At 33.9% G+C, this 21,555-nt stretch overlaps 1 long non-coding RNA gene across 1 annotated transcript in view; it reads left to right on the forward strand.

Moving 5' to 3' along the window:
* The first annotated feature begins 3,794 nt into the window (after positions 1 to 3,794).
* LOC144339518 (uncharacterized) overlaps positions 3,795 to 21,555 on the forward strand; it is a 65,159-nt gene continuing 47,398 nt past the window's right edge. The window contains exon 1 of the long non-coding RNA XR_013414548.1: positions 3,795 to 4,032. This is a non-coding gene — a long non-coding RNA (uncharacterized LOC144339518). The remainder of the gene's footprint in view (positions 4,033 to 21,555) is intronic.

Here is a 21,555-nt window from a genome sequence, read left to right on the forward strand (position 1 = left end):
AAGATTTATGACCAGCCAGAAAAAGCAAAGGTATTATATTGTGGTATCCAGCAAGATAATAATTCTACAGATTTGTCTTTCTTGCTTAATTACATATGGAAAGCTTCTAGAACAGGTACTGGCACATACTTGGCACTCCAGTCAATAAATACATTTTGAATAAATAAATTTTGTTTTCTAGGTGAACACTAGTATTAACAGAATTTAAGATACTTCCTAGTAAAAGTTACAATTTAAATCTTTTCGATTATACCATGTTTTTTGATTCTTTCCAGTATGTTTTCTTATGTTTTATTTGATCCTAACAGTAATTCTAGAGATGAATAAAGAAAGTGTGATTGATATATTTTGATAAATTGTCCAAGGTCAAGTAAATTTTCCACGATTACATAATTAACTAAGAAAAAAACTGTCATATCATCACGCACGTCCGTGTGAAGAGACCACCAAATAGATTTTGTGTGAGCAACAAGGCTGTTTATTTCACCTGGGTGCAGGCAGCCTGAGTCCGAAAAGAGAATCAGCGAAGGGAGATAGGGGTGAGGCCATTTTATAGGATTTGGGTGGGTAGTGGGAAATTACAGTCAAAAGGGGTTATTCTCTGGCTGGCAGGGGTGGGGGTCACAAGGTGCTCGGTGGGGGAGCTTTTGAGCCAGAATGAGCCAGGAGAAGGAATTCCACAAGGTAATGTCATCAGTTAAAGCAGGAACAGGCCATTTTCACTTATTTTGTAGTGGAATGTCATCAGTTAAGGCAGGACAGGCCATCTGGATGTATATGTGCAAGTCACAGGGGATATGATGGCTTAGCTTGGGCTCAGAGGCCTGACATTCCTGTCTTCTTATATTAGTAAGAAAAATAAAATGAAATAGTGGTAAAGTGTTGGGGCAGTGAAAATTTTGGGGGGTGGTATGGAGAGATAACGGGCGATGTTTCTCAGGGCTGCTTCGAGTGGGATTAGGGGCGGCATGAGAACCTAGAGTGGGAGAGATTAAGCTGAAGGAAGATTTTGTGGTGAGGGGTGATATTGTGGGGTTGTTAGAAGGGACATTTGTCTTATAGAATTATTGGTGATGGCCTGGATACGGTTTTGTATGAATTGAAAAACTAAATGGAGTAAGAGAAAGAGAAAAACAGGTATTAAAGGACTAAGAACTAGGAGGACCCAGGACATCCAATTAGGGAGTGCCCAAGGGGGTTCAGCATAATTACTTGGCTTGGTTGGTGAGTTTTCAGGCTCTATCCAAGTTTTTGTGGTGCATTTCAAGTTGGGCTGGTGTCTGGAATGAGACTAAGGCCTAATAAAAAGGAGTGTCTATACAGAAGCTCAAATGGGCTGAAACCTGTAGCATTCCAAGGACACTTCTACCAACTTCTTTTTGATAAAACAGGTATTTTTAAGGCATCAGAATTTACTGTTAATTGAAAAATTTTCATGATTTTAAATAATCTAAGAACCATAAATAGCATTACCTTGTTTCATGAAAATAGTTTACGAAAATAGTACACTATATGAAATCCTCAATTCTTATTGATAAATATATAGTGAAAATAGAATCTTTATGGCTTGACGAAGCCTTTTTCTATCACTAAAACTATCTGAGAATAGGCTCTATTCATTAAGTTAGTTATTTAAATTAAGGAGATTCAAGTATTGATTATTTGTTTATCCTTTTGTTTAAAAATGAGTAACCATGCTCTAACTCCTAAATAATTTTGTTTTCTTATGTAATACATTAACTTTTATTACCCCAAATATGATACATGGAACTCAAGCTTTTATAAATAAGTGTTAATTACAAATAATATCCAAAGTCCATTGTTTGTAATGGTTTGTTAAATAACATTAAACAGGATGTTGTTGTTGTTGTTTCTCATTTAGATTAGCTTTGCTTCAGCTTAAATGAGAACAGCTTAGAATATTTAATATACCAATGCAAAGTGTGATGTCTAAAATTGTAGGTATAACAAACAGTATTTCCCTAATCTATTTGAACATGAAAAAAAGTTTCTCCCCTATAGGGCATCTTGAGAAATTACTGTTCATGGATCACACTCAGAGTTGTAATGGCCGAGGACTTTATCATATATTTAGCTAACTCTTCTGAATTAATGGTTGTACTTACTGGTTTCTGTAATTCATGGTTCTTTCACTATTTTAGATTGTTTCAACTATAAGGGAGTAAATAGGTAAGTTCAGTGTTCATGCAATTTTTATTAAATAAAATGAAAATAGGAAAAGCAAAAAGGGAATGCTAATCTACTTTTTATCTGGTTCATTATAAGGTAGTGCAAGACACCCTTAGATCAAGCATGGGATACACAGATACGGTTAAACGGTCTGGTTTACATTTGTTTACATTCAGAATTAAACAGAATGTGTTTCTTTCAATGATTTATAATTCACATTTTGTAAATACTATCTTCTATCTGTGTGCATCTATAATTACATTGTTAGATAATTTAACTATAATATATTACTCTAATGATTGTGTAGCCAATAAGCCCATGTGCATGCAGTGATAATTAGCTTATTGCGAAAATACAGAAGAAAGGCAATCAAAATCCGCACATAATGGTCAACCAACTGAAGGGTCTTAATTATGAAATATTAGCCAACTGAGGACATGGTTTGGAAAAAGTTACCTTAGCAAAAAGAAAAAAGGAAACAAAGCAGATAACAGATACAAGAGGCATGTCCATGAGCATGGGCATGTCTATGAGCATACTATTATGATTCATACCAGATCTCATCATAGATGAGAGGCCACATGAGTTAACCATGATACAGCAGAAGACAGGATATGGGAAAGAAGATCTGTTGACTTTAGTCTTGGAAGATTCTACTTTGAGTGGCAATTTTAAAGAATATCAAGAATATTATATTTCTTTCCCTTATAGATCCAGTCTCACTCCTTGATTCTCCATTGGATGCTTGTTTACATGTTCTCACATTTTAAATGCTGTATAAAGACCTTCCACTTTTAAAAACCATATAGACAAAGTGTAGAGGATAGGTATAACTACAAATTGTAACAAAAATATTGAATATTAATTTATGTAAGAATTGCTATATACTTTGATGTACATTAGTCTGTATATATGTAAAACTCATATACTTATATAAAATTAAAGTTTAAATTATAAAAATAGATAACTGAAGATTTGCTGAGGAGAGGTTGAAAAAAGTATAAATACTCTTTACCTTCTTGGGCTTCTCCCACAGTTTTTCCAAAGGCTGCAAAGCTATTATTTACGTCTGGTTCCCTAGAAGCAGACCTACAATAGGAAATTTTACGCTATTGATTTATTAAGATAGTGTTTTCAGGAGAAACAAGTAAGGGAGTGACGGAAGCAAAGTGGAGAAGGAGAAGGAGCTGCAAAGATGTGCTTTCAGGTGAAGACTAAGTTCGTTCTGATCCCCTGTGAACTGGGACCACAAATGATGAGACAGTTTGTCATTCCCTGAAGTCAGAAAGCAGGGCTTTTTGTGCACCTTCAACCATGGGTTGCAAGGTGGAGAGAGAGAAAGGGTGCACCAGTATAATACCCAGTCACTTTTAGGAAGGTGAGTGTGATAGTTAATTTTATGTCTCAACTTTACTGGGTCATGGCACACCAAGGCATTTGATTAAATGTTAATCTGGATGTGTCTGTGAGGCTGTTTCTGGATGAAATGAACATTTTTGTAGACTGAGTGTAGTAGTTTGCGGCCTTCCCCCACCACAATGTGGGTGGGGCTCATCCAATCAGTTGAAGGCCTTACTAGAACAAAAATGCTGAGTAACGGGGGAAGTCCTCCTGCCTGACTACTTTGAACCGGGACATGTGCCTTTTTTTTCTGCCTTCAGACTCAAACTAAACATCATCCTTTCCTGGCTCTCAATCCTGCTGGTCCCTGAACTAAAACACACATTATCAACTCTACTTGTTCTTAGTCCTTTGGAGTCAGACTGGGACTACACCATTGACTCTTCCGGAACTCCAGCTTACTGACTACAGATCTTGGAACTTTTCAGCTTTCACAACCATGTAAGCCAATTCCTTTCTAATAAATAAGCCTCTCTCTATATATACATACTACTGGTTCTGTTTCTCTGGAGAATTCCAACTAACGAGGTGAGAAATGGCTTCTATAACATTAAATGAAAAGCTCCGGAAAATACTGGTCTTAGAGTAAACATTGTTTCTTATGAAATGTTTCCTGTGATTTAACCCCATATTTACTGTCTAAATTTATCTGTCTAAAATAATTTTCAGGATTCTAATTTCACTAAATGTTTACACAGGTACCCTATCATTCACTTTCAACAAAGCTATTCTATATACTAAATTGCCGCTGTGTTCTTTTTGGAAACCTAACATTTAGAAAAATCCAAAAGATGATCTATCTGTTACTTAAACCTGAAACACTTAAATCTATCTATTACTTAAATTTATCTATTACTTAAAGCTGAAATGCTTACTTTTTAGCAAACATTTACTTTGTTACCTATTTCTGAGAGTGCAAAAGCTTCCTTTGAAAATGAGACATAAAATCAAGAAATGCAACTAAAGCTTTAGGACTGGAAATTTCTTAGAGATTATCTTGTTCAATATACTTTTTTTTCATACAAGTAAAGTGAGGGAGAATATGATGTCAGTAAGCCATAGGGGACATATGGGAGAAAACTTTTTACTTTACATTTTTAAGTTTTAACACCTTGATCAGCAATTATTTTTAGCTGGAGCTTAGTTTAAAGTCATTTATATACCATACATTTTTAATGTTGAAATCTTATTGCTTATGGTTCTAACTTCAACCAAAAAATGCCTCAGACGCAATTTGCCAGTAAATATTTTATTAAAAGAATGTATCCTTCATAGAGAACAGATTATCATGAACACAATGTAGTCATTGTTTTTAAGACAGTTTGTTACTACAAACCTTTGAAAAAATAGTAATGGTGGTTGATAAAAATATTGACATAGCCATATTAACACATTTCATCAGATATCCCTGTGAGGTCAGTACTTTCATTAATCTATTTTCATTAACATATGAGTAAACTGTGGTGTCTGAATTCAGTTATTCTGGCTCACAAAATGGTCTTATCAACTACTATATTCTTCTCTAGAGCAAACATATTATCAACACTGAAACTATTGTTTAACTCATTGGAATATACACTTAAACCATTTTCATACATATTTGCTGGAAACTTATATGAACTAAATACTATTTCACCACTTTTCTTGTTTTGGTTATGAAATAAAACAATGAAAAATCATTGGGTGTAACTTAGTGAGCAAGTGGAAAATCATGTACTTTGGTCCTTCTCTTAATCAGTGTGTAAGTAATAAAACTTGCTATTTAATATGAAGGTGATGATCTTTATCCACTGTCGAAGGACATGTATGTGGGGCTACTTTTGCTGTAAATAAAGGATTACATAAGCTACACTTATTATTCTTAGGAAAAAGTACAATGGCACAGAAATTAGGAGGCCCTGGGTTTAATTTCTGCTCTGTAAGTAGTTATCTGACTTTAGCCAAGCATTTAGCTCTATGAGAATCATTTTCCTCCTCTTGAAAGTGAAGAGGTAGGAGTTTTGACCTAGATCAGCTTATAGATTCTTTCTAGGTCTATTCTAACATTCTATGAGTCTATGATCTAGACCTCATTAATGGTCTGCTATTAGTACTAGTCATGCCCAAATGAAATATATTAAGTTGCATTTTGTATGTGATAGGTGCTGCCAGATTTTAGATTCGTACTTTTAATTTATATTTTGAGATCCTCTTCTACCTTCTCTATGCTTTTTAAGAAAGTTTTACTCTTAGAAAAGAAAATACATGGATTGATTGAGATCATTCAAAAATTTTTAAATTATTTTACAAATTAGATTATAAAGATTAAACCTCATTAATAAGAATAAATTAAATGTTTAAAGGTTAGAAACAGACATCAGATTGGACAGTATAGCAGTTCCCTATCTGAACTGGAAAGAAAAATAAAAGTATTATTATACTTTATCCATGTAGGAAAGTTATATAACATGTCAAGAGTGAAGAATGAGTTTGGAAAAGTTACTCTTCATGGCATTCTTTTACTGTGAACCTCGAATGGTGTGCTTGAGCCATTGGAAGCAGGCTGAAACAATTGGAAAACACTGAATTAGTGGGAGGTAAGGGCGGTATCTGCAACAGCTGAAGTAAAATGAACTTTTCTGCAGAGTAAAGCAGCTTAGTTATAACCCTCAAAGCTCAAACGTCAATCCATTCCCAAGCAGGACAAGTGTGGGTGATATATGGAAAGGCTATTTTAAAATCCGCTTGAGCTTGCCAATCTGGAGATTTGCCCAGGAAAGAGAGCCTCAGAAAAATCACTATGCAAACAAGCAAATTTTATCAAATTTATGCAGAACTTGAGAGTCACAGAAACTAATTGGACAGAATCCCATCTAAGATTTCATCATTAATAATTACTATGACAGATAGTTATTTTAACTGTCTTTTCTCTCATGTCTGTTTCAATCACTTAATAAGTATGTGTATTTGTTTTGTGCAATATTATCATGGAAAAAATACTTTCCCAACATGTCCTTATAAAGCTAATTCTGTTCTTTTGGACCTTGCTGAATCTTACATCATTTTTCAAATATGGCTATGCTGTCAAATAGAAGTGGTAGGGACATTTTTTTCTAAAGTCAGAGCATTTCATTTTGAATGCTCAAGAAAATCACAAAAGCCAAGTGTTACTTTCTTTTAAAATAAAGGTTTGTTTAACATCTTGCGTTATGCAAAATATTTAAGTGACATTAAATAATTGTGAATACTTTCTGTAATATCAACAGAATATTTTTGTCCGCAAAGTGATGTCAATATATTGAGTGAAACACTCTGTATTAAACATAATATTAATGCTTATTGACTATGTATGTTAATGTCTTTTGCAGACATCAGTTGAATCACTATGACTTATTCTAAATGAGATATTTTTAATGAAAATGTATCACACAGACAAGCTAAGCCATTTCCAGGAATATTGTAACAGCTTCAAAAGAAGATACTATAGTGTTAAAGGGAAGCATATGATTCTTGATGTTAGTGCCAGAGAGCTATAGTTTTAATGTGTTGAATCACTACGAGTGATGACATGAATGATTAGATTTTGTAATAACAACTTAATTTGAAAGAAGGAGATTCTCTGATTCAGGAACTTACTAAAATTTCTCAACAAGTGATAAAGAATGAAAATATGACAAAAAAGTTTTCAGATAACCTAAAAAAAACTTCAGGTATAATGATTATTTTTGTAAGCAATAAGATAGATTTGAGTTGATGAAAGTACTCCAGATGGAGTGTAAGTAGTATTTCATTCCTGCAGAAAACACTTCATATTTAGTTATTGAGATGGTTATCTTAAAGACATTTATTTAAGATGCTAAATTGTGGCATGTCAAATTACAGTGCTATTTGATGACAGGTAGATCAACAAGATTAGGTTATATTTATTAACAATTGAGAAATTAAAACATAGTGGAATGCACAGCAACCAAATTAGGATAAAATTCCCTGAAGGTTTAATTGGCCGGTACTCTTTTGGAATATATTAATATTGATGCACTCACTTTAAAAGACCAGCATTAACACTATCAACCCAATCATCATAGATCACTGTTGATAACCAGACAGCAATTATTACGGCACATTGTCAGTGAAGTTATTATTTTAGATTATATGATGATGTGGCTTGGAATAAATTCTAACTAATTATAAGAAATTGAAAGAGGCAACATTCAAATTACAAATGATGTTTAATAAAAGGGCTCACTTGGAAAATGCTAGAAAGTAACCTCTTTTACTTGGCATCATTTAACCATCTCTAAACTTAATACAATGTGTACTTTTTATTTTTTTCTCCAGTGAGTGGCATAGGACATAAATTTCTTTTGAATCAATTTTGTTTTCAAAACTTTGCAGTTAGGAATTGATTTGGTATGAAAAAAATATATTTTTTCAATAGCTGTCATTCAAACTTTAGTGAAATAATTTTATAATTGGTTGTTTAATGGCGAGCATTCAGCAACTACTATTACCATGATTAAAAGTTCTGTGAAGAAGGGATTGGTGTCTGCCATGTGAACCAGAGACCCAGCACCTACCTTACACGGTGTACAGTCCCTCAATAAGGAATTGCTTATTAATGAAATGAATGCACAGGCCCATAGCTAGTAACTGGGAGGAAAGGGGATTCAAGTCAAACTTCTGACTTCATGTGCAGAGACTAATATGAATTTGTATGCAGCAGGATACAAGCATCCAATTCATGGATATGTTTCTCAATGAACTCAAACATTACTATTGAATAAACTATGTGCAAGATGAATAGCTTGACCAAATCAGTCTGTCATTCTTGTGGCATGATTTCATGGTTTGCTGTTCATGGAAATGCCTTGAAGTTATATTACATATGATTCCAGAGAGTTCATGGCTAGGGCCACTGATTTAATTCTCAGAGGAAAAATCAGATTTTCCAGGAAAACCTTCCTTTTTCCCCCCATAGTTTGTAACCTCAACTCTACATGAAAATGTCTGTCTTGTTCTAAATGAAATCTTGGGTTAAATGTGAGCAGCCATTAGGCTTTCCCATTTCAAAATCTGAATCATCAGTTGACCAACCGGGTCACTGTTAAATTATTTTAAATATTACTAAATCCACTTTTGGTTCTAAATTTATACTGTATTAATAGCAACCAAGTGATATACATTTTATCCCTTTTAATTCTGAAAATATCTTCCATGAGATAAACGTTAGCATCCCAACAGGAGAGATGTAGAAAATGAGACAGATAATTCAGATCAAAGTCTGCCCAATTTAAACAATTAATCAAGTTATTATTCTACAGTAAAATAAAGACAGTAATAAAGAGACGGATCACCCTTAATCAACACAGAATTAAACTACCTAGGTCCACTTATACTCCAAAATTTTTTCCACCAAACAAATAAAACCTTTGTGGTATGCAAACCTGCCTATACATAGTGCCAAAATTTTAGTATATATATATTCCACAGGCCGGACTGCGGGATTTGAGTATGCACCAATTTTGTGTTTATGTAGCATCCTGGAATCAATCCCCCAACTATACTGACAGACAGTGCACTATTGTTCATAGTAATTTCCAGATAGTAGACACGAGCAAAAATTACTGTACTAATGTGATTTGTAAGTTAAAAATAATGTATATAACACAGGCTATTGTTAGGGTCACTTAATCCAGGCTCCAGAGCCTTATGACTAGAGAGAAACACCTTGAGTTGATATAAAATTCCACGAATATAAACAAAAAAAACCTAAATTGTCCCCGCTGCCGAATTAGGAGAACTCTTAAGAAATATTTGAGGTTTTACTTTTATGATTCTCTGAGTTATTGAGTCTTTAAATGTCACAATCTTTTCAAAATACAAAAATACAACTATGCCGGGCGCGGTGGCTCACGCCTGTAATCCCAGCACTTTGGGAGGCCGAGGCGGGCGGATCACAAGGTCAGGAGATCGAGACCACGGTGAAACCCCGTCTCTACTAAAAATACAAAAAATTAGCCGGGCGCGGTGGCGGGCGCCTGTAGTCCCAGCTACTCAGGAGGCTGAGGCAGGAGAATGGCGTAAACCCAGGAGGCGGAGCTTGCAGTGAGCCGAGATCGCGCCACTGCACTCCAGCCTGGGCGACAGAGCGAGACTCCGTCTCAAAAAAAAAAAAAAAAAAAAATACAACTATGAATGTTACTGTATTAACTAACATAGTGTAGGTGGACTCCCTAGGCCTTTTGGGAGGCTTGGAGAAGCATTCTTATTCTATGCTGAAGGGGAGGAATGGGCAAGTGAGGACTAGCTTTCTTAGAGCTTTATTTAAATCAAAGGATTATGTAGGTTGTAGAGTCACACTAATAGATCAGAAATTTTTAAAAATTATTTTTTCCCTGTATTTGGCAAAACTGATACTAAAGAAAAATTGAAAATTTAATTTGTCACCTTCTTGGTGGCTAGGAGACATTTACTCATTTTCCCCAGTGAAATGTACCACCACAATATTTCAGTGTTCAGCAGGGCAAAAAAAGAAGAAACAGGCATTTTGAGGAATTCATACCCAGTAAATATGGCAGAGGTTGGCATAGACACTGAGACTGAGAAACAACTGTTGCGGAAGGGCTGGGCTTAGAGTCCCATATTCATGTTGTGCAATGCCTGTTCTGGAATCAAGCCTGTGAATAGTTTAGTGATTGGCTTAGATATTACTTCTGGCTGCATAATCTCTAAATCCAGTTTTCTGGCCCTCCTAGAATTTCTGAGGGCTATCTTAGAAACTTTAATACATTCTTCTTCCGTTTCACTTAGTTTTTCTCATTTTAGCTAATAAATCTAGCTAAAATAAGCCTGTCCTACACAACAGGTTTGTGTGTTAGAATAATAGTCCCCCAAAGAGGTGCACATCATAATTCTGGGAATTCTGAAATCCCGAATGTAAATTTTCTTGGTAAAAATGGATTCTGCATATCTGATGAAGATTACAGACTTCGAAATGGATAGCTTATCCTAAATTATTCAAATAGGCCCAATCTATTCATATACATCCTTAGAAACAAATTATTTCTGGTGAGTGCAAGAGAGAGTTAGAGAGATATGACAGAAGAGGCAGGAAATACTTTAAGCATGAGAAAGATTCCATTAGCTGTTGCTGACTTTGAAAATAGAAGAAGGGTGCCATGAGCTGAAGAGTGCAAGCAATCTCCAGGAGCTAGTAACGGCCTCAACTGACAACCAGCAGCAATAGAGACCTCAGTCCTACCCGCTGGATGGAACATTCTGCCAACAATCTGAACAAGCAAGCAAACAGAACCTCTCTTAGAGTCCACTGGAGTTCTGACCCATGGAGTTCTAAAACAATAAATTTGTAGTGTTTAAAGTCACTAAATTTATGATTATAGAAAACTAATTTAAGGCTAGAGCAAACTCAACAGTTCATGGATCAGTGTCTCACTGGTAATGGGACAGGGACAATTTCTATAAAACATTTGTATAAAGCCAGAAAAGGTGAGCTTGTTTCTGGAGACATTGATAGGACATGGACCCTAATTCGTAGTCATAAAGTACAAAGTTTAGAATTATCTATTCTTTCAGAGTCTAAGTTATCAAGTGACAGGTGTGTATCTGGTTACTAAATTTATTTAATGAATTTAAATATTAATACATACTTCATTTTTAACGAATGTAAAATCAATATAAAGGCCTTTAAGAATTGGACTTAGGTTGATGGAAAAGCAGTTACCTAAAGTCTTGTATCTTAAAGGATGGTTCGTGGGAGCTTGTTTGAGTGCAGAATGTCTGATGCCACCTGAGACCTACTGTCTTAATTTGTGTTGCTTAAAGGAATATCTGTGGCTAGGTAATTGACGAAGAAAAGAGGTTTATTTGGCAGTTCTGTTGGCTGGACAAAAAGCATGATGCTGATGACTGCTTGGCTTCTGGAGAGGGCTTTTGTGCCACATCAAAATATGGCTGAGAAGATAAGATGAGAAGCAGGCACATGAAAAGAGGAGAAAACCTGAGAGGTATCCTGGCTTCGTAACAATTCACTCTTGAGAGAACTAATCCTGTCTCATGAGAGCCAGAATCACTCAATCCCAGGAAAATAGCACCAAGCTACCCATAAGAAATTCATCCCCGTAGCCCAAACACCAGCCTCTAGGCCCCACCTCCCAACACCATCACGATGGGGACCAAACTTCAATATGAGCTTTGGTGGGGACAAGTAAACCATATCCAAATCACTCCAGATACAAAATTAGAATGTGCATTTTAATAAGATCCCCCAATGATTTTTTGCTGCCTAATGTTTGGGAAGCACTGATGTAAAGCTTGAACAGCAAAAATTGGAAAGATACCCAAATTAAATTTAAAAATCGCTATGTTATCACTGTACTAATCTTATTCTTAGGCATTCTCCATTTTGTTTTATCACTTATAAAAAAGGTATTATATACTATTTCATAGGGTTAAAAAGAAGATTTAATGATCAATGAAATTAGTAATTAGGTAATAAATGCAAAGCTCTCTGCAAAGTGCCTGGTCAATAACAAATGTTTATAAAATATAAATATGATCAGTATCATTTCTTAATAGCCCATTCCTCTACACTAGCCTTCCTCTTCCTGCTTGTCCAATAGTCCAATTTAAATAATATCTATACAGCAACTTGGGAACTCTGGCGCAACTAATTATTTTAAATGGCAGTTATAGTAAATCAGGAGAGAATCAAGCATTTTTTTATCCCTCCTTTTTCCCCTTTGCAGAGGAAATGGGATAAGAAATGAAGGTTCTACCTAATTGTAATACCTAATATTCATTACGTTTTCATATACATTAATTCATTGCCTATAAAAATTATTCAGCTCTGAATATTTAGCCCAGTGGAAAATGACTTTAATCTGTGCAAATGAAGTCATATATAAAATCTAAAATGAGAAAAGACATAGATTTAGATACGTATATTTTTATATCTTCAACATAAGTATAAGCATGAAATAGAAATCTGCAGGCCTAGTTAAGAAGCCAACAGGACCTGGGTTTAAATTCTGACCATTTGTCTTACTATGTGACATTTGGCAAACCAACTTAACTACTCTCAAGTTTAGTTTCCTCATCTATAAACATCTGTCTTAAAACATTATAATTCTTAATAAATATAAACATATTTTCCATGTGATCTGAAACATAGTAGGAATAAAATAAAGGCTTTTTTCTCTCTTTTCATACTGTTAGGTTTATATAAATAAGATAACGTATGTACCAGTATTATATCTCTAAATTTTAATCTGCACATTTTCTGCATATTTTCCTCAGCCTCTTAGCATTGTTTCCCAAGGCCATTTTTTTCCCCTGCTCATCTTGAGGGTTGTAAAGCATCAACAAACACTCACATGTAAGTAAGTGGTAGAAAAATTCAACTATCTGTTTAAACAATAGCTTCAGACAAGATAAGAGTGGAACTGTACATAGAAGAATAGAAGGTGGACCGGTAATGAGTAACTCTGCTTGGAAAAAAGGAAAGAAGGGATCCTAAACATTGAAGGGAAAAGAGTAAATAATATCTTTCTTTTAAAGGGCTAGAGACAAACAAAAGGAGCTGAGCACCGACATCTCTAAACAGGGACTGTATCATCCCATCAGATAGAGACAGAATTCTGTCTAGTAGTCCTAAACCATTAAGAACATCACATCTTGAACATAATTTGAGGGAGTTAAACAGTGTACTGGTGACTAAAATGGAACAAAACACAATCAGAGATTATTCCACTATAAATTACAGCAGCAGTGCATAAACTGTCAAAGATAATTGCTATTTGCTTCTAACTCCAGAGAAAGTGGAGAAAGACTAAGTATCTTAAGAAGAACAGTGCCTAAGGCTACAGGGGACCCTGAACTTGAATATGAAAACCCTTAAACTTGATTACTTCACTAATTTGAGTAACTACTAGAGCTTCACGAAGTCACAGAGAGATTGGAAAATTATTAATAATTATTACATTTATTTATTTAGTATTTAAATATCTATTATCTGTATATAATTATAAATAACTATTTTTTACTGATGCATTTGGATACATGCATGAAATATTTTTATTATAAACAATTTACAATATGAGTTTCTTTACGATGTTGTTAAATTGTTTTTTTTAAGCCTTGGAATCTATTTAAAAATATAATTTTACATTTACATTTAATTATGTTTTATATGCATTTTTGAAGAAGGCTAAGGGTTAAAATAGCCAGTTAAAAATAGCCACTAAAGATTTTAATGATAATTCTTATACTTCTATCAAATACTTTAAATTTATAAGATGTATTGAGTAGTTAGTATATACAAGGCACTATCCGATGTGTCAAGATGATGATGGAAGAGACATGCTTGTTCAAGAATGGTATTTAATGTTATAGGAATACGTGTAAAAATGATACGACACAATTCTATGGACACGTATGTTTTCGTGCACATGGTTGTTATTTGTGTTAATTTCTCTCAGATAGCTTAAGCTGATTCTTAAAAGGGTAGCTCAGTATTTGAGAAGCTGAGCAATGCTTTTGAAACTCCCTCAAGTCTAGAGAGAAAAGTTAAGTAAACAACAAGCGGTGTAGCTTTCCCATACACTGATGCCTAGTTTTAAATTATTTCAAGTCTGAAACTAAATTAGGTAATCCAAGATTTCTAGTGATCTCTAACTGTGTTTAAGAGTTTAAACAACTTTGCTTGTTATATTCAAGGAGATAAATGATAAATTAGAAATATTTGGCAGAGCATGAGGCTTTTTAAAAAATGAATATTCTAGAACTTAAAAAAAAAAAAGAACCTAAATGAAGAATTTAATAGATTGGTTCAACCATAAAGTAGATATAGCTAAAGAAAGATTTAGTTTATTTGAAATAGATCACAAGAAAATTTCCAGAATGAAGTGAGAAGAGATGACGTATGTTAAACACAGGGCAGTATTTCAGAGACAGAAAGAACACAATTAGAAGAACAAAAACATGTGTAATTTGATTTTCAATATGGGAAGAAAGAAAAAATGAGGAAGAAGCAATATTTAGAGATACCATTTTTGCAAATTTTCCAAAATTGACCACAACAGAAATATCACCAATCACAGAGACTTTGAGAATGAAAAAAAAAAAAAAAAAAAAAGGTGAAAAAACACACACCCTTAGGTTCACACAGTGAAATTTCTGAGGGAGGAAGGGGAGAGCAAGAACGACAGAGATAGAGAGAGAGATTGAAATAAATGGGTAGTACAATTTAGAGCACGAAAACATGAGCCCAAAGAACATTAGTGTAACTATAGCTAAAAAAAAGTGTACTTTAATGCAGAATGCGTAGCAAGACATTAGAATATATACCTCATGAAAGAAAAGACATAATTCACTAGGAATATTTAAAATTTTGAATTTTTAATGCAGCCAATAGTAAAACCTTGAAACATGACAGCACTGAAAAGAGTAAAAGAAAAATGTATAATTATAGTGGAAAGTTTATTGTTCCTTACTAATGGTTATAGAAACAGAAAAAAACTGTAAAACTATGAAAGATTTCAAGAATTTAACTAAAAATTTGTCCTAATTGACTTATTTTTAGTTTGTAATCAACAACTTCAGACTCCATAATGACATTTACACAAATTGAAATTATATTCAGACTATACTTTGATCATGATATATTTCTGCTAGACATAAATACATAATTTTGTATCTCTACCTCTGTATCTATATGCACACATATGAGTCACTAGATGTATATAACTGAGATACTTGTATATAACCTATAAATAAAAGAAAAACCAGAATGAAAATTTGTGGAAAATTTATAGGCTTAAATTGATATCTTAGAAAAGAACATTTGAAAATCAATGATCTAAGTTTCCTTCTCAATAAGCTTTAAAAGGAGCAAATTAAGACAAAAGAAGTTATTTGCAAGGAAATAATATAAGATTACAGCTTAAGAATGCAAAAATAAAAAGTTGATCAATAAACCCTAGAATTGTATCTTTGACAGTCTTTGTAATTGATAAATGCCTTGTAAAAGTTAGAGGGAAGGAGGGAGGGAAGGAAGGAAGGAAGGAAAGAAGGAAGGAAGGAAGGAAGGAAGGAAGGAAGGAAGGAAGGAAGGAAGGAAGGAAGGAAGGAAGGAAGGAAAAAAGGAAGGAAGGAAGGAAGGAAAGAAGGAAGGAAGGAAGGGAGGGAGGGAGGGAGGCAGGGAGGGAGGGAGGGAGGGAGGGAGGGAGGGAGGATGGGAAGGAAAACAAGAGAGACTAATATTAGAAACTGTTAAAATTTAGAAGACACCGCCGGGCGCGGTGGCTCAAGCCTGTAATCCCAGCACTTTGGGAGGCCGAGGCGGGCGGATCACAAGGTCAGGAGATCGAGACCACAGTGAAACCCCGTCTCTACTAAAAATACAAAAAATTAGCCGGGCGCGGTGGCGGGCGCCTGTAGTCCTAGCTACTCAGGAGGCTGAGGCAGGAGAATGGCATGAACCCAGGAGGCGGAGCTTGCAGTGAGCCGAGATCGCGCCACTGCACTCCAGCCTGGGCAACAGCGTGAGACTCCGTCTCAAAAAAAAAAAAAAAAAAAAAAAAAAAAAAAAAAAAAAAAAAAAAAAAAAAATTTAGAAGACACCAAGAGACTATTATGAACAATTTTACTCCACATTAAAATGTTTAGATGATATGGACAGTCCTAGAAAAAATGTAACTTGTTAAATTTGACATAGGTGAAATAAAATAATCAAATATTACTACATTTACTGAATAATTTAATATAAAATCTAAAACTTTCCTATAGAGATAATTACAGTTCCAGATGCTATGACCAATTAATTCAACCAAATATGTAGGGAAGAATAAATGCCAGTATTGCATGAGTCTTCCCAAGAATGGGAAAAATAGGAACAAATGTTGATAACATATTCTGTCAAGAATGTTATCACTGGCAAAAAATATAGGCCAATTTAAATCATGAACACAGATGCAAAAATCTAAAATATTAACCAAAACATACAATGAAATATAAGAAGAGCAGCATATCATAATCAACTTGGGTTTATCTCATAAATATAAGTTGAGCTTAACATTTGAAAAATGACCCATGTTTTTTAGTACTACATTAAATCATTTGATTTCAACATATAAAACTCCCTTAACAAATTAAACACTTAGTCATGAAAAAAAAATTTAGAAAACCAGAAATTGAAGAATATTTTCTCAGTGTAAATATTTTCTCAGAGTATGTACAATGGTATGTAGCTAACCTCATACTTTACGGTATGATTTTAAATTACTTTTATTTAAAATAAGAAAAAAATGATACATCTTATCATTACTTCTATTCAACATCTTACTAGAGGTCCAACCCAATATAATAAAAGCACAAATGAGAAAAATTAATGAATATTGTAAAATGAGAAATAAAAGTGTCATTACAGACAGCATAATGATGTACCAGAAAGTAGAGACAAATCTCCAAATAAATTGTTAAAATGAAGAACTGAGTTTAGGAAGAATACTGAACATAAGCTCAGCGCACAAATACAAAATGTATATGCATATAGCAGGTACAAAAATCAAAATGAAATAACTTTAAAAATACCATTTTCTGTTTCTTTTTTTTTAACTTTTATTTTAGGTTTGCATGTATATGTGGAAGTTTGTTACATCGGTAAATTGTGTGTCACAAGGGCTTGGTGTACAGATTATTTCATCACCCAAGTAATAAGCATTGTACTCAATAGGTAGTTTCTTGATCCTCCTCCTCCTGCCAACCTCCACTCTCAAATAGACCCTAATGTCTGTTGTTCCCACTCAGTGTTTAGCTCCCACTTATAAGCGAGAACATGCAATATTTGGTTTTCTGTTCCTATGTTAGTTGGCTTAGGATAATGGCCTCTAGCTTCATCCATATTTTGCAAAGGACATGATCTCATTGTTTTAAATGACTGTGTAGTATTCCATGGTATATATGTACCACATTTTCTTTATCCAGCCTACCACCAATGGGTATTCAGGTTGATTCCATGTCTTTGCTATTGTAAAATAGCAGGTAGTGCTGTGATGGACATATGCATGAGTGTGTCTTTATGGTAGAACGATTTACATTCCTTTGGGTATAAACCCAATAATGGAATTGCTGGCTCAGATGGTAATCTTGTTCTAAGTTCTTGGAGAAATCTCCAAAAGCTTTCTACAGTGGCTGAACTAATTGATATTTCCACCAGGAGTATATAAGTGTTCCCTTTTCTCCACAACCTCACCAGTACTTGTTAGGCATGAAATAACATCATTTCCAATAAATAGAATTGAACAAATTTTTAAAAAACTAAACTAGTGAAAAACAAGCAATAACCCTGCTCAGACAAGTAAAAGTATTATTGAGAGGTAAGTAATTATACAAGTCAGATATCAAAGAATACATAATATATTATCTAATTTATTTAAGGATTCCTAATGGCAAATTTGAACTTTAGAATCAGATGTCAGAGTAGTGGTCACCTTTGATGAGGAAGATGGTTGGAATGAAGATTGTACAGAAAGGACTATGTCTTGAGTCTATTTCTTTTTTTGGATGAGTATTACATGGTTGCTTGCTGTGATAATTTGTTTCATTATAGATTCATTTTATGCATTTTATGTGTATGTGTTCTATTTCAAAACACAAACATTTAAAAATCCTAATCATTAATATAACAGAAATAGTTTATATATACTATATATTTATATATATTTATATACAGTTGGCCATTGGACAATGTTGGGGTTGGGGTGCCAATTCTCACGCAATTGACAATTTATGCATAAATTTGACTCCTCAAACTTAACTACTATAGCCCACTATTGACTGGAAGCCTTACTGAAAACATAAATGATTAACATACAAATAGACTAGTATCTGTGTGTACTTTATGTATTCATACATACCTTAATAAATAAACATATTGATTAACAATAATCTGTATATAAGTGGACCCTTGCAGTTCAAACCTGTGTTGTCCAAGGGTCACATATATAGATCAAAACATATATAACAAAGGTTAAGAGAATCTCAGCAATACAGAAAGAGTACAAATCCTTTGCTCAGTTGTATGTTAGATAGTTTGTGTGTCTAGAAACCCAGAGTGAGGATGCCATTTATGTCCTGATATGATTGTGCCAATGAGAACAAACCCACCTGGCAGCATCTTACCTTCTTTAGGCCAATAGAAGTTATTTAGAAAATTACCTCTTTCAGTGAATTAAATTAGCCAAATAGATTTGTATAGCCTTCCATGCCAAATGTAAGTGATAAAGCTGCCTGTATATTTAGGATTAGACAATGAAGGTTGGCTTTTTTGAAAAATTGAGTTTCATTTGCCAAAAAAAGGAGATCAGTGCCAATTTAAAAAGCCAAATGCAGTGATAGTCACTGCTTTTCAAAGAAAGTGTGTATGAGGGCTGGAGGGAATTCCTCTATTATTTATTTTTATGAATGCCTCTCAGCAGATGATGTCTATTCCTGCAGAGCTACACAAATATTATCTTGAACATAAGTTTTTCAGAAAAATGAAAAAAGTCTATTGCTTCAGTCAAAAATTATGTGCTGTATCAAGACAATAAAGCCTATGTAGCTTTATTGTTCTATTGGCAGTCAATTGTTAAATTACCAGTCTGTTTGTAACCTAATGAGCATTCCATAAGCTCCTTCTGTTATACCTTTGCTACTGAGAAAAGTAAAATAGAGAATTGAGCAATCATTTGATTGAGTAACTGATCCCAAATTCCCACAATAAAGACAATTATAATTATTTTGCAAATTGACATAAACATAAAATACGTACCTTTAGAACATAAAATTCAATTACATCAGTCAAACAAATATGTTCAGCTTTTTTATTTCTGTGTTTATAATTTAAAAAGAAACTTAGAATCAAACAATGTAAGGATGCCCACTTTCATCCCTCTATTTAATGTAACAATGGACTCCTCACCAGGGAAATTAGGCAACAACTAAATAAATGAAATACATTGAAATTGGAAAAAAAAAAAACACTAAAATTATTTATTTTAAAGACATTATCTTACACACAGAAAATCCTAAAAATGTGGAAAAAACTAGTAGGGCTCAGTTCTAATTTAAATTCAGCAGTGTTGCAGAATACAAAATCAACACATGAAATTTAGCTGCATATTATTTTTCACTAATAATGAACAATCTGAAAAGGAAATATAAAAAAAAGATTCATTTACTTAGAAATAAATGTAACCAAACAGGCTAAAGACATGGACTCTAAAAACTACAAAATGAAGCTGACAGAAATTAAAGAAGATATAAATAAATGGAAATCCATCTTCATTGATTAGAATAATGTTAAAATGTCAATACTACATAATATGATCCATAGATTTAGTGAAAATCCTTATCAAAATTTCAGTGGTGTTTTTTGCAGAAATAGAAAAATACATCCTAAAGTTTGCATGGAATCTCAAGGGACCTGAAGAGCCAAAACAATCTTGAGAAACAACACACTTGTAGGTCTTATGTGCCTTACTTTCAGAATTTATTACAAAACTACAGTAATCAAAACAGTGTGGTACAGGCATAAATACTAACTGGCAGTAATAGACAGTCCAGAAATCAAGCCCTGAATTCATAATCCAGTTATTTTTTGAAGGTGTGTCAAAATTATTCAATGGGAAAAGAACAGTGTTTTCAACAATTTTGCTTGGGAAAACTTACATCTACATGCAAAAGTTGGATATTTATATTACACCATGTACAAAATTTAACTCAAAATGTATCAAATACCTAAACATAAGAGCTAAAATATAAAACTCTTAAGAGAAAATGTGAATAAAAAATTCATGACATTGAGTTTGGCAATTATTTTACAGATAGGACTTAAAAAATACAGATAACAAAAAAGAAGAACTAGATAAATTGGCCTTGATGAAAATCAAAAACTTTCATTCATCAAAGGACACAATTAATCGAGTGAAAAGTAAACTGCTATAATTTGAATATGGCTTGTTCCCACCAAAACTCACATTGATGCTTGGTCCCCAGTGAGACATTGTTGAGATATTGTGCCTTTAAGAGGTGATTAGATCATTAAGAGAGGTTAATGTCCTTTTTGCAAGAGTAAATTCTTGCTCTCCTGAGACTGGTTTAGTTACCCTGGCTGTTATAAAATAAGGCTGTCTCTCATGTCTGGTCTCTTAACAACACCTGCTCCCGCTTCTGTTTCTCTATATTTTCATACAGTACAAAGCCCTTACCAGAAGCTTCCAGATGCAGCTCTCCAGTCTTGAACTTTCCAGCCTGGAGAACCACGTGCTCAATAAACCTCTTTCCTTTATAAATGACACTGTCTCAGGTATTCTATTATAGCAACACAAAATGGAGTAAGACAGAATTGATACTGAGAAGAGGGACAATGTTAGAGAGATACCTGAAAATATAAAATTTGTAACTGGATAATTGATAGTGACTGGAAGAATTTGGAGAAGCAGGCTAGAAAAAGCCTGTATTGCAATGAAGACAACATTAAAGGCAACTTTGGTGAGGACTCAAAAGATGAGAAGACTAGGTAAAGTCTTGAACTTCTTAGAGATTGGTTAAATAGTCTGGCCAGAATGCTGATAGAAATATAAACACGAAAGGCCATTTTGATGAGCTCGCATATGGAAATGATGGATATCTTATTGAAACTGGAGTAAAGATCATTCTTATTACATAGTAGCAAATAACTTGGCTGTATTGTATCTATGCCCTAGGACTTTGTGGAAGACTGAACTTAAGAGTGACAGAAGAGCATATCTGGTAGGAGAAATTTCTAAGTATCAAAATTCTCAGGATGGTGCATGTTTACTTCTAAGTGCTTACAGAGAGCTGCTAAAGAAAACAGAAGAAGAAAAGAAATACTTGGAAAATTTGCATTTGACTATATGGTAGGATAAAAAAGCATTTTCAGGAGAGAAAATCAATTATGTGGCC

The sequence above is a fragment of the Macaca mulatta genome, chromosome 2 (assembly GCF_049350105.2).
Source record: "Macaca mulatta isolate MMU2019108-1 chromosome 2, T2T-MMU8v2.0, whole genome shotgun sequence".
Classification (NCBI taxonomy): Eukaryota; Metazoa; Chordata; class Mammalia; order Primates; family Cercopithecidae; genus Macaca; species Macaca mulatta.